Below are 9,195 nucleotides of genomic sequence, written 5' to 3'. Positions count from 1 at the left end.
TAGGCAGAGCAGGGTGTTCATCTTGCTACTTGGTGGCAGGCAGTGGCTTGGTGTCATTCAAAGGCATTCTTTTGAAAAAGTCATTCTTTTGCTGACCCTGGTAGGGACCAAACACTTTTCTGAAATAATCATTCTTTTTGTGGCTCTAGCCAGTTACTGTCAATGCAATAAGAAAAGCTTGAACTAAAGAGGCCAGGGTCTGTGGGGGAAGAATACTGGCGACTCATAAAGAGAATCTGCAAGTCTTTGCCCAAATGGGAATGAGTTTCCTACTGTCTTTCTCTGCCTTCTAGGCAGTCTTCAGCACATTTTCATCCCTGGCTTCATTGTGCCTCTTGAGAGGGCTTATTGTTGTGTTGGAAGTCACCTGGTTGGCCAGCAGCAAAGGCTATTTACATTTGGAGGTGCCTAAATTATTTTTCAGTTGGGGGCTTAAATAGACTGTTATTTACACCCGTGGTCTTAGTTTGTAAAGAACCTGATTTCAACAGAGAGTTCTTTTCCTGAACTGATTTCCTTAGATTCAGATTTGAGAGTTAAGTTCCTTCAAGAGGTAACGAGGATCATGGTCTAGTACATTTATAAAATTGTCTGTTTTCATCTTTTAAAATTGATTTCATTTAGATGATAAGTTTTAAACAGGTTTTTTTAAAAAAAAAAATTTATAAAATTTATAAAAGTCTATTCAATCTCAGTCACATTACACAGTTTGTCCACTTGATGGCACCCAAATATTGAGAAGGAATCATCTGCTTTAAAACTTGGTAATTCACCTGTAAACAATGGGGGAAACGGTTCTGGGCTTTGGACAATTATGTATAACTATTTCAAATTATAGGCATGAATGCTATTTAGAAATACGTAAAATTATTTGTGTATGAAAGTGTCTATAATATAAACTTACATATATTCTATAAGTATAGCTGCATAAAATATGTATGAATACAGACAAAAAAATTTAAAAGAGATATGCAGAAATGAAAACAAGTTAGTTTTAACCCCAAAATTGTATAAATGATCTTTTCTTTGTTTGGGGTTTTCTGTATTGGGGTATAATTTACACACACAAAAATTCTCTCATGTTAAGTATAGAGACAGATGAAATTTTGTAGTTGTTTACAGTTATGTAGTCACAATAAAAAGGATGTAGTTCTATCACCCTAAGAAGTACTCTCATGCCTCTTTCCAGTAGATTCCCTCCCACAGACAGCCACTCACCTGCTTTCTGTATTGTTTTTTTAGAATTTCTCATAGATGGAATCACACATATAGTATGCAATCTTCTATTTGACTTCTTTCACTTACCATGTTTTTGAGATTCATCCATATTATTTCATGTATCAATATTTTCTTTTTTAAATTACTAAATAGTAATCTATAGTATGGATATATCACAATTTGTTTACTCACTTACCAGTTGATGTATATTTAGATTATTTCCACTTTAGGCTCTTGACAGGGAATCGAACCCAATGACCTTCGGTACAAGGGCCAACACTCTAACCACTGAACAACTGGCCAGGGTGGGCTCCAGTTTTTGTTTTGGCTATGACCTGCATTGTGTCTCTTTTAGTGTTTAGGGCTTAGAATCACTATGGAAAATTCTGGAACTTTTTCTTTCTTTCTATTTTTATTTTATTTTATTTAATTATTTACTAGAGCCCCAGTGCACAAAATTTGTGCGTGAGTGGTCTTTAGGCCTAGCCGGCAATCAGGGCCGATCAGGGCCATGCTGATCAGGGCCGGGCCAGAGAAGAGGTTTATTTTATTTAATTATTTACTAGAGCCCCAGTGTACAAAATTTGTGCGTGAGTGGGTCTTTAGGCCTAGCTGGCAATCAGGGCCGATCAGGGCCACGCTGATCAGGGCCGGGCCAGAGAGGAGGCGACAGTCCCTGGGCCAGGAGTGGAAGGAATGGACACTGGACCCTGATGCCACCATCCTTGGCACCCCCCCCCTTGCCGCGCGGTTCCCCGCTTTTCCCCTCATCCTTCCCTCGCCACTGCACCACCACTGCAGCAGGCAGGCAGTGAGCCAATCGGGGCCTGCTGGCCAGGGGAAAGGATGGGGTATGGGAAGTTGGCTGCCGGCCCAAAGGAGGGAGCCAGCCCTTGACTCCCCTGGGAAAGGGGGTGCATCCACTTTCACCCACCTCTGTTCCCTGTTCCAGCCTGGGGGCCTGCCAATAGGGGGGAGGGACCATGAGAGGTAGGTTGGCTGGCCGGGGTGGGGAGGGACCACGGGAGGTTGGCCAGCCAGGGGAGTCTGGCTGTGGGAGCACACTGACCACCAGAGGGCAGCTCCTGCATTGAGCATCTGCCTCCTGGTGGTCAGTGCGCATCATAGCAACCAGTTGTTCTCATCATTCTGGTCAGTCTGGTCATTACAGTCACTTAGGCTTTTATATGTATAGATTTTTAATTTTTATTGATTTCAGAGAAGAAGGGAGAGGGAGAGAGAGATATAAACATCAATGATGAGAAAGAATTATTGATCGGCTGCCTCCTGCATGCCCCCACCTGGGGATCGAGCCCACAACCCAGGCTTGTGCCCTTGACTGGAATTGAACCCGGACCCTTCTGTTCATAGGCCGATGCTCTAGCCACTGAGCAAAACCAGCCAGGGCAATTTCTTTCTATTTTTAAAAATGAGTTTCACTAGAATTCTATAATTTCCTGGTGCTGCTTTATAATAGGTAAATGCTAGAGAGACAAAGTAGAAAAATAGGACAGAATAATGAAGGTCTAGCTCAGAGAATCTTATCTACATTTGCCATTTATTATCTTACCAGATGCGAAGTTTAGCTAGGCTTATTTATTTTGCCTTTCATTTAAGGTCTTATGCTTTTCCTTTCTTTTTATGTTTCCTCGATTTTCTCTCTCTCTTTTTTTTGTCTTTAAATATAGTATGTGGTTATTTGGCAGAACAAAATTGATGGGTTGATTTGAAGAAAAGACTCCATAAAACTGTATTATGAAAATATATGTTGATATTTTATAAGAGATATTATAAAATGTGTTAACAATAAAATATATCAATAATAAAACATATTAATACAAACCTATAGTTATGTGAAGCTGGTACCATTGTCTTGATCTAGAGGAATGGTTCTCAAACATTATTGTGCATCAGAATCACTGGGACGGTCTGTTAAAAGAGACTGTAGGACCCCCTCACTGCTTTCTGACTCAGTATGTCTGAGGTGGGGCCCAAGAATTTGCATCTCTAACAAGTTCTTAGGTGATGCTGGTACTGTGTTCTTGGGCCCACACTTTGAGAACAACTGGTGTAAGAGAACAAGGGGAAGAATGGAGAAAACGTTTCCTAGTTTTGACTTTTTACACCTGGCATGCAAACACTACCAGCAGTCTCCAAGATATTTGTAAGTCAGTTACGAAAGGCATGGTTAAAATTCATACATGTATGTTGCACACCTTGTGAATATACTAAAAAACCACTGAATTGTAAACTTTAGAATGGTGGCTTTTATGGTATGTGAATCATATCTCAATTTTAAGATACATGTAAAATTTTTGTTTCCTTTTCCCATTTGTAAAAATATTCTATTAATTCAGCCTATTCCCACCCCCATCCTTACCCCCAACCCCACTTCTGAAATATTGACTTAAACAAATAAAAGGAAAAGGCTAACAGCACGTATTTAGTTTCCACATCCAATAGGAAAGGAGAGAGAGAAGGGAATTTCCAAGGGCAATATTGCAGTCAGCAGTTTTGGAACCAGTTATGTGTGGGAGGGGATTGTAGAAGATTGGCATGTATCTAAAAATGTGATTTGGGAAGTTGCTGCAAATTTCTCTACAAATTTAACGTGTATCCTGGAGATTTTACTGTGAAAGTTAATTAGCTTCATGCATCTTAATACTCTTTTATATGAAGCCTCTCAGACTACTGCCGTGCAATAGATTTAGCAGAGCAATTCAGAATTACTTGACCAAGCCAGATTGCTTTGACTACACTGGGGAGAGCAGGGTCCTGTAAAATGCTATTTATTCGCACTTGCATTTGGCCTGTAGCCTGCTTTTACCCAAATGGAGTAGAACTCCTGATTACCACGTGCATATTTCTGGCATGAAGCTGAAAATGTGTGTTGTTATTGAAAGATGGGCACAGGGGACATCAGACTAGGAGCCTCCACTCAGGAACTAATGCTCTGCTTTTGTCCCTGTAATGACCCCTGGTCCTGTGACTGCATGGGCTGTGTTAGCCATTTTTAACAATTCTAATTCTGCCTAAAGACCTTGGGCTTTTTGTTCATTTTGATTTTGTGGCTTTAAAAAAATCTTAGTGGTTCCATATGTCTTTCCCTTCACTTTATCTTTTGCTCTTTGTAATTTATTTTTACTCTCTATGAACATTTATATAAACTTATTTCATAGGAGCAGAGTGACTGCCTTATGTAGGAGGCCTAAGCACGTGTCTAAATTTAACTTCTCTTGGAGGTACTGCCCAGCTTCTGTGGGTGCCTCCCGCAAGCCTGGGAAAGTACAGTTCTGTCTGCTCTCTACAGAGCTTCTGTGATAGACACAGCTTATGTTTATCAGAATGAGAGAAGAGAGAGTCCTTTATGCCTTAGGAAACCATTTCTATAAAGGGCGCGCTGTGTCTCTCTTCATCCTAGGCAGAAAAAAAAACAAAAACAAAAAAAAACTCTTCCTGTAAGTTTACCGGAAAGGAAAGAGGGAAAATAATTACCTCCTTTTCTTCCATTAGGAGCGTGGTTCACTTTAAAAAATAAAATAAAAAATTTAGTATTATGCCTTAGAAAACCTTGAAGAATTAAGAAAAAAAATGTGAATGGGTCAAGGAAATAATTTGATCAGAAGCACTTTTGAATCAGAAATCAGTTCTTCTCTTACCCATTTTCCTATGCAGCGAACGCTAGTGCTGGACTGCTCACACTTGCTTCTCTTAATATGTAGGTACAGTTGAGTGACTTTAAAACTGCCAGGACTCTAAAACTACCAAGTGTGTAAGATGTACGCTTTGAAAACATCAGACCTATAGACCCAAAGGGGAAATTCTGAATATATTTTGTAGTAATAAACTGGAATGTTAAGATAACATCCTTCAGTTACAGCTACAACAAGAAAGGGATGGGAAATGGTATGGGGAGAAAGTGATCTATGATGGTGCTCTGATCCCAGCCTCTCAGTGGATACACTTCTCTTGGCCCTAGGCTGGTTTGGACAAGCACCGTGGGAAGCTCCCAGGATGCCCACTGGCAGCCTGAGAGGTCCTGAGTATCCCCAGGGTAACAGGCTTATGCTGTTCAGCAATATTTACTGTACACAATGAAGCAGGCTTTGCTTTTATTTTTTCTTGTCCTTTTTTCTTCTTCTTCTTCTCTTTCCTTTTCAATCTCTGTCTCAGAGTAAACTTGCCAGGAGCTGTAACTGTCCTTGGTACAGGGGCTGGCATAACACGCTACTCTTGGACCTCCCAGAAGCTACACCAACAACAGTTGAATTGTTTAAAACATACTCATGAAAGTATGAAATGAAGCTACACAATCAACAGTTGAATTGTTTAAAACATACTCATGCCTACCTTTAAAGACACTTAACTGAGTCTATGGTGGAGCCTGGGCATTTAACATTTTTAAACTCCTCAAATAATTCTGATGTGTCCTATGGAGTTGAAATCAGCCCATTGTGGTGGAAACAGTGGCAATGTCACAAGGACAGAGATCGCTGTAAGATATCCCAGGTTCGGCCTGTACTGGGCATAGATTGCATCAGTCCCCTATTTATGCTACAACACTGACAGCTCATCCCTCTTCCCTCATCCTCTTGGTTCTTCCACACACTTTTCCTCTCCCTACTGTCCACTCTTGTCTTCCTTTTGGGCCACCATAAATTAAATCAGGCCCTGGAAAGGTTTCCATCCTTCTCTGCTGAACTTGCCTTTCCAAAGCTTGAGGATTGGGCTAACTCATTGGGTAAATGGGCAAGTAACTGGTAGCCTGTTGGGTAGAGTTCATGTTTTTCCAACAAAAGTAGTGTGAATAGGGACTACATGCTGTTAACTGCTGTCTTTCTTGCCTTCCCTGAATCCTATTCTTAACATCACCTGGTAAAGCATCAATTTAAAAATTCATTCTTGCCCAGCCAGCTCAGTGATTCAGCATCAACCTATGAACCAGGAGGTCACAGTTTGATTCCCGCTCAGGGCACACACATGTCCAGGTTGATCCCAGTGGGGGACATGCAGGAGGCAGCCAATCAATGATTCTCTCTCATTGATGTTTCTATCTCTCTCTCCCTCTCCCTTCCTCTCTGAAATCAATAAAAATATAGTTTAAAGATAAAATAAAATCCATTCTTTTCAGCTCTATGTAGTAATCAAGCATTAAAATAGTCGCCCTTCCTGTGTTAAAAAAAAAAGTTGAAATTATACAATGCTTCATGGATATACTTCCAAGTGGACATGATTACATCCCAACCGTACTTGCTCTCTGTTGGACACATAGTAACACAGGGATGCCAGGCAGGCTCACATTCATATGTCTTTTTATAGTGAAACTGCTTTAGGAGGTTTGGTAGGTTTTATGTTTAACCAAGGTGTACATTTTTGTGATATGATGTTTTATTCTTGAAGAGATGATAGTACTTTTTAGAAAGCAGTTTATGGTATACTGTTTTAGAAAACAGTTTTGATAATGTAATTTATTCTCTATCCATATGTTTTTATTGATTTCAGAGAGGGAGAGAGCGATAATCATCTATTGGCTGCCTCCTGCACTTCCCCTAATGGGGATCAAGCCTGCCACCTGGGCATGTGCCCTGACTTGGAATTGAATCGTGACCTCCTGGTTCATGGGTTAACGCTCAACCACTGAGCCACACCAGCTAAGCATATATTTATTCTTTTATGCAAACTTTAAGAATTATTCTATTGAGTTATTTTTAAAAAATACAACAATAAGGGTTCTGATTAGAAATTTATATATAATGTACATATATGAAAATATTTTTATGCTTTAAATATTATAACATTGGCTCTCTCTTCTAATTAAGGTCTTATTTTATGTTCTTCAATAAAATATTATATTATCTTCATAAAGGTCTTATGTTTTCTAGGAATTTTTTAACAGCTTTAATGAGGCATAATTTACCTTATAAAGTTATGCAACCATCTCCATAAATCAGTCTTAGGACTTGTTCACTACTATAAAAAGTGCCCTCATGACTTTTTGCAGCTAGCCACCAGCCTTAGGCAACCACAGATCTTTCCATCTCTATACAGTTTTCTTTTCTGGACCTATACTATAAACAGCATCATACAATAGGTAATCTTTTGCATCTAGCTTCTTTCAGTTAGCGTAATGTTTTTGAGGCTCATCTGTAGCAGGTATCAGTAGTTTATTCCTTTTTTTGCTGAGTAGTGTTCCATTGTATGGCTATGCCACATTTTCTTTATCTATTCATCAGTTGATGGGTATTCAGATTGTTTCCAGTTTTGAGTTCTTATGAATAATGCTGCTATGAATATTCATATAAGTTTTATATAGCTATATGTTTTCATTTTTCTTGGGTGGATTCCTAGGAGTAAAATTGCTGGGTTGAACAATAAGTTTATGCTCTTTTTAATAAACTGTCAAACTGATTTCTAAAGCTGATGCGCTGTTTTACATTCTCAGGGATCCAGTTACTCCACATCATCACCAACATTTGATATTGATGTCTTTTCTATGATAGTCATTTTAGGGGTCTGTATTAGTTATTTATAGCTGCATAACAAATTCCCCCAAAATTTAGCTGCTTAAAGTCAAACATTTTTTAAAGGTTACAGTTTCTGTGGGTCAGGAATCTGGGCATGGTTAGCTAAACCCTCTGGTTTAGGATTTCACATAACGTTACATTCAGGTGTTGTGGGAGCTCAAGGCTAGACTGGAGAGAGGATCTTCTTCCAAGCTCCTGTGGGTGTCTGCAGGATTCCGTTCCTTATGGCCCATTAAACTGAGGGCCTCAGTTCCTCTTGGACTGTTGGCTGAAAGCCTCCTTCAGCTCTTTGTCACATGGGCTTCACCAAAGGGCAGCTGGCTGTCATCAGAGTGAGGAAGTGAGAGAGCAAAAGAGGGTGAGATTTTCGTACTTTAGTCTCAGAAATGAGATTGATTAGAATCTGCCTATATATTCATTGTGGTTTGAATTTGCATTTCCTTAATGACTAATGGTGTTAATCATCTTTTCACATGCTTACTAGCCATTTGTATATCCTCTTTGGTGAAATAATCATTAAAGTTTTGTCCATTTAAAAAATTAGGTTGTTTGCCCTCTTATTATTGAGTCATCACAGTCCTTTATATATTGTGGATACAGATACTTATTAGATATTTGTTTTCATATTGTATTAGTTTTTCTATTGCTTTGATAATAAATTACCACAAATTTAGTTTAAACAACACACATTAATTTTTTACTGATCTATAGGTCAAAAGTTCAGTAGGGGTCTTACTGGGCTAAAATCTAGGTGTCAGCAGCTTCACTCCTTGCTGGAGGTGGTAGGGGAGAACCCATTGTTGGTGGAATTCAGTACCTTGCGTTGTAGGACCAAGGTCCCTGTGTTCTTGCTGGTTGTAAACTGAGGGCTGTCCCTAGTTCTAGAGGCCACGGTGTTTCTTGGTTCTTGGTCCCCTTCCTCCTTCTTCGAAGCCACATCATCACCAATATGTTGAGTCTTTTCCATGTTGTAACTTCCTGATCCTTTCTCATCAAATCTCTCCCTTACTATATAGCCAGGAAAGATTCTCTCTTTTAGGAACTCTTATGACTGGACTGGGCCAACCTAGATAATACAGGATAATCTCTGCATCTCGCAGTCCTTAACCTTAATCACATCTGTAGAGTCCCTTTGCCATGTAAGATAATAAATTCGTAAATTCTGGGGATTAGGAAGTGGACATTTGGTGGAGGTGGTGGAGTGAGCGTACATATTTTCTTTCAATCTATGACTTAGCACTTCATTTTCTTAATGATGGTTTTTGAAGTACAGAAGTTTTTAATTTTAGCACAATCTAATTAATTGATTGATTTTCTTTCATGGATCATGCTAAAAACACTTCACCTAACTCAAGGTCACAAAGGTTTAACCTATTTTCTAGAAATAGGTTAAATAGGTTTTCTTCTAGAAATTTTTATAGTTTTAGCTCTTTAATTTATGATTCATTTTGAG

General features: G+C 39.2%; 1 protein-coding gene across 2 annotated transcripts in view; it reads left to right on the top strand.

Moving 5' to 3' along the window:
- EHHADH (enoyl-CoA, hydratase/3-hydroxyacyl CoA dehydrogenase) overlaps positions 1–9,195 on the top strand; it is a 40,571-nt gene that overhangs the window by 22,025 nt on the left and 9,351 nt on the right. The gene's annotated exons all lie outside the window — the stretch shown is intronic.

Source organism: Myotis davidii, unplaced genomic scaffold, assembly GCF_000327345.1.
Source record: "Myotis davidii unplaced genomic scaffold, ASM32734v1 scaffold27, whole genome shotgun sequence".
Classification (NCBI taxonomy): domain Eukaryota; kingdom Metazoa; phylum Chordata; class Mammalia; order Chiroptera; family Vespertilionidae; genus Myotis; species Myotis davidii.
Note: the sequence above shows the minus strand (reverse complement) of the source record. Positions and strands in the feature narration are given on the sequence as shown.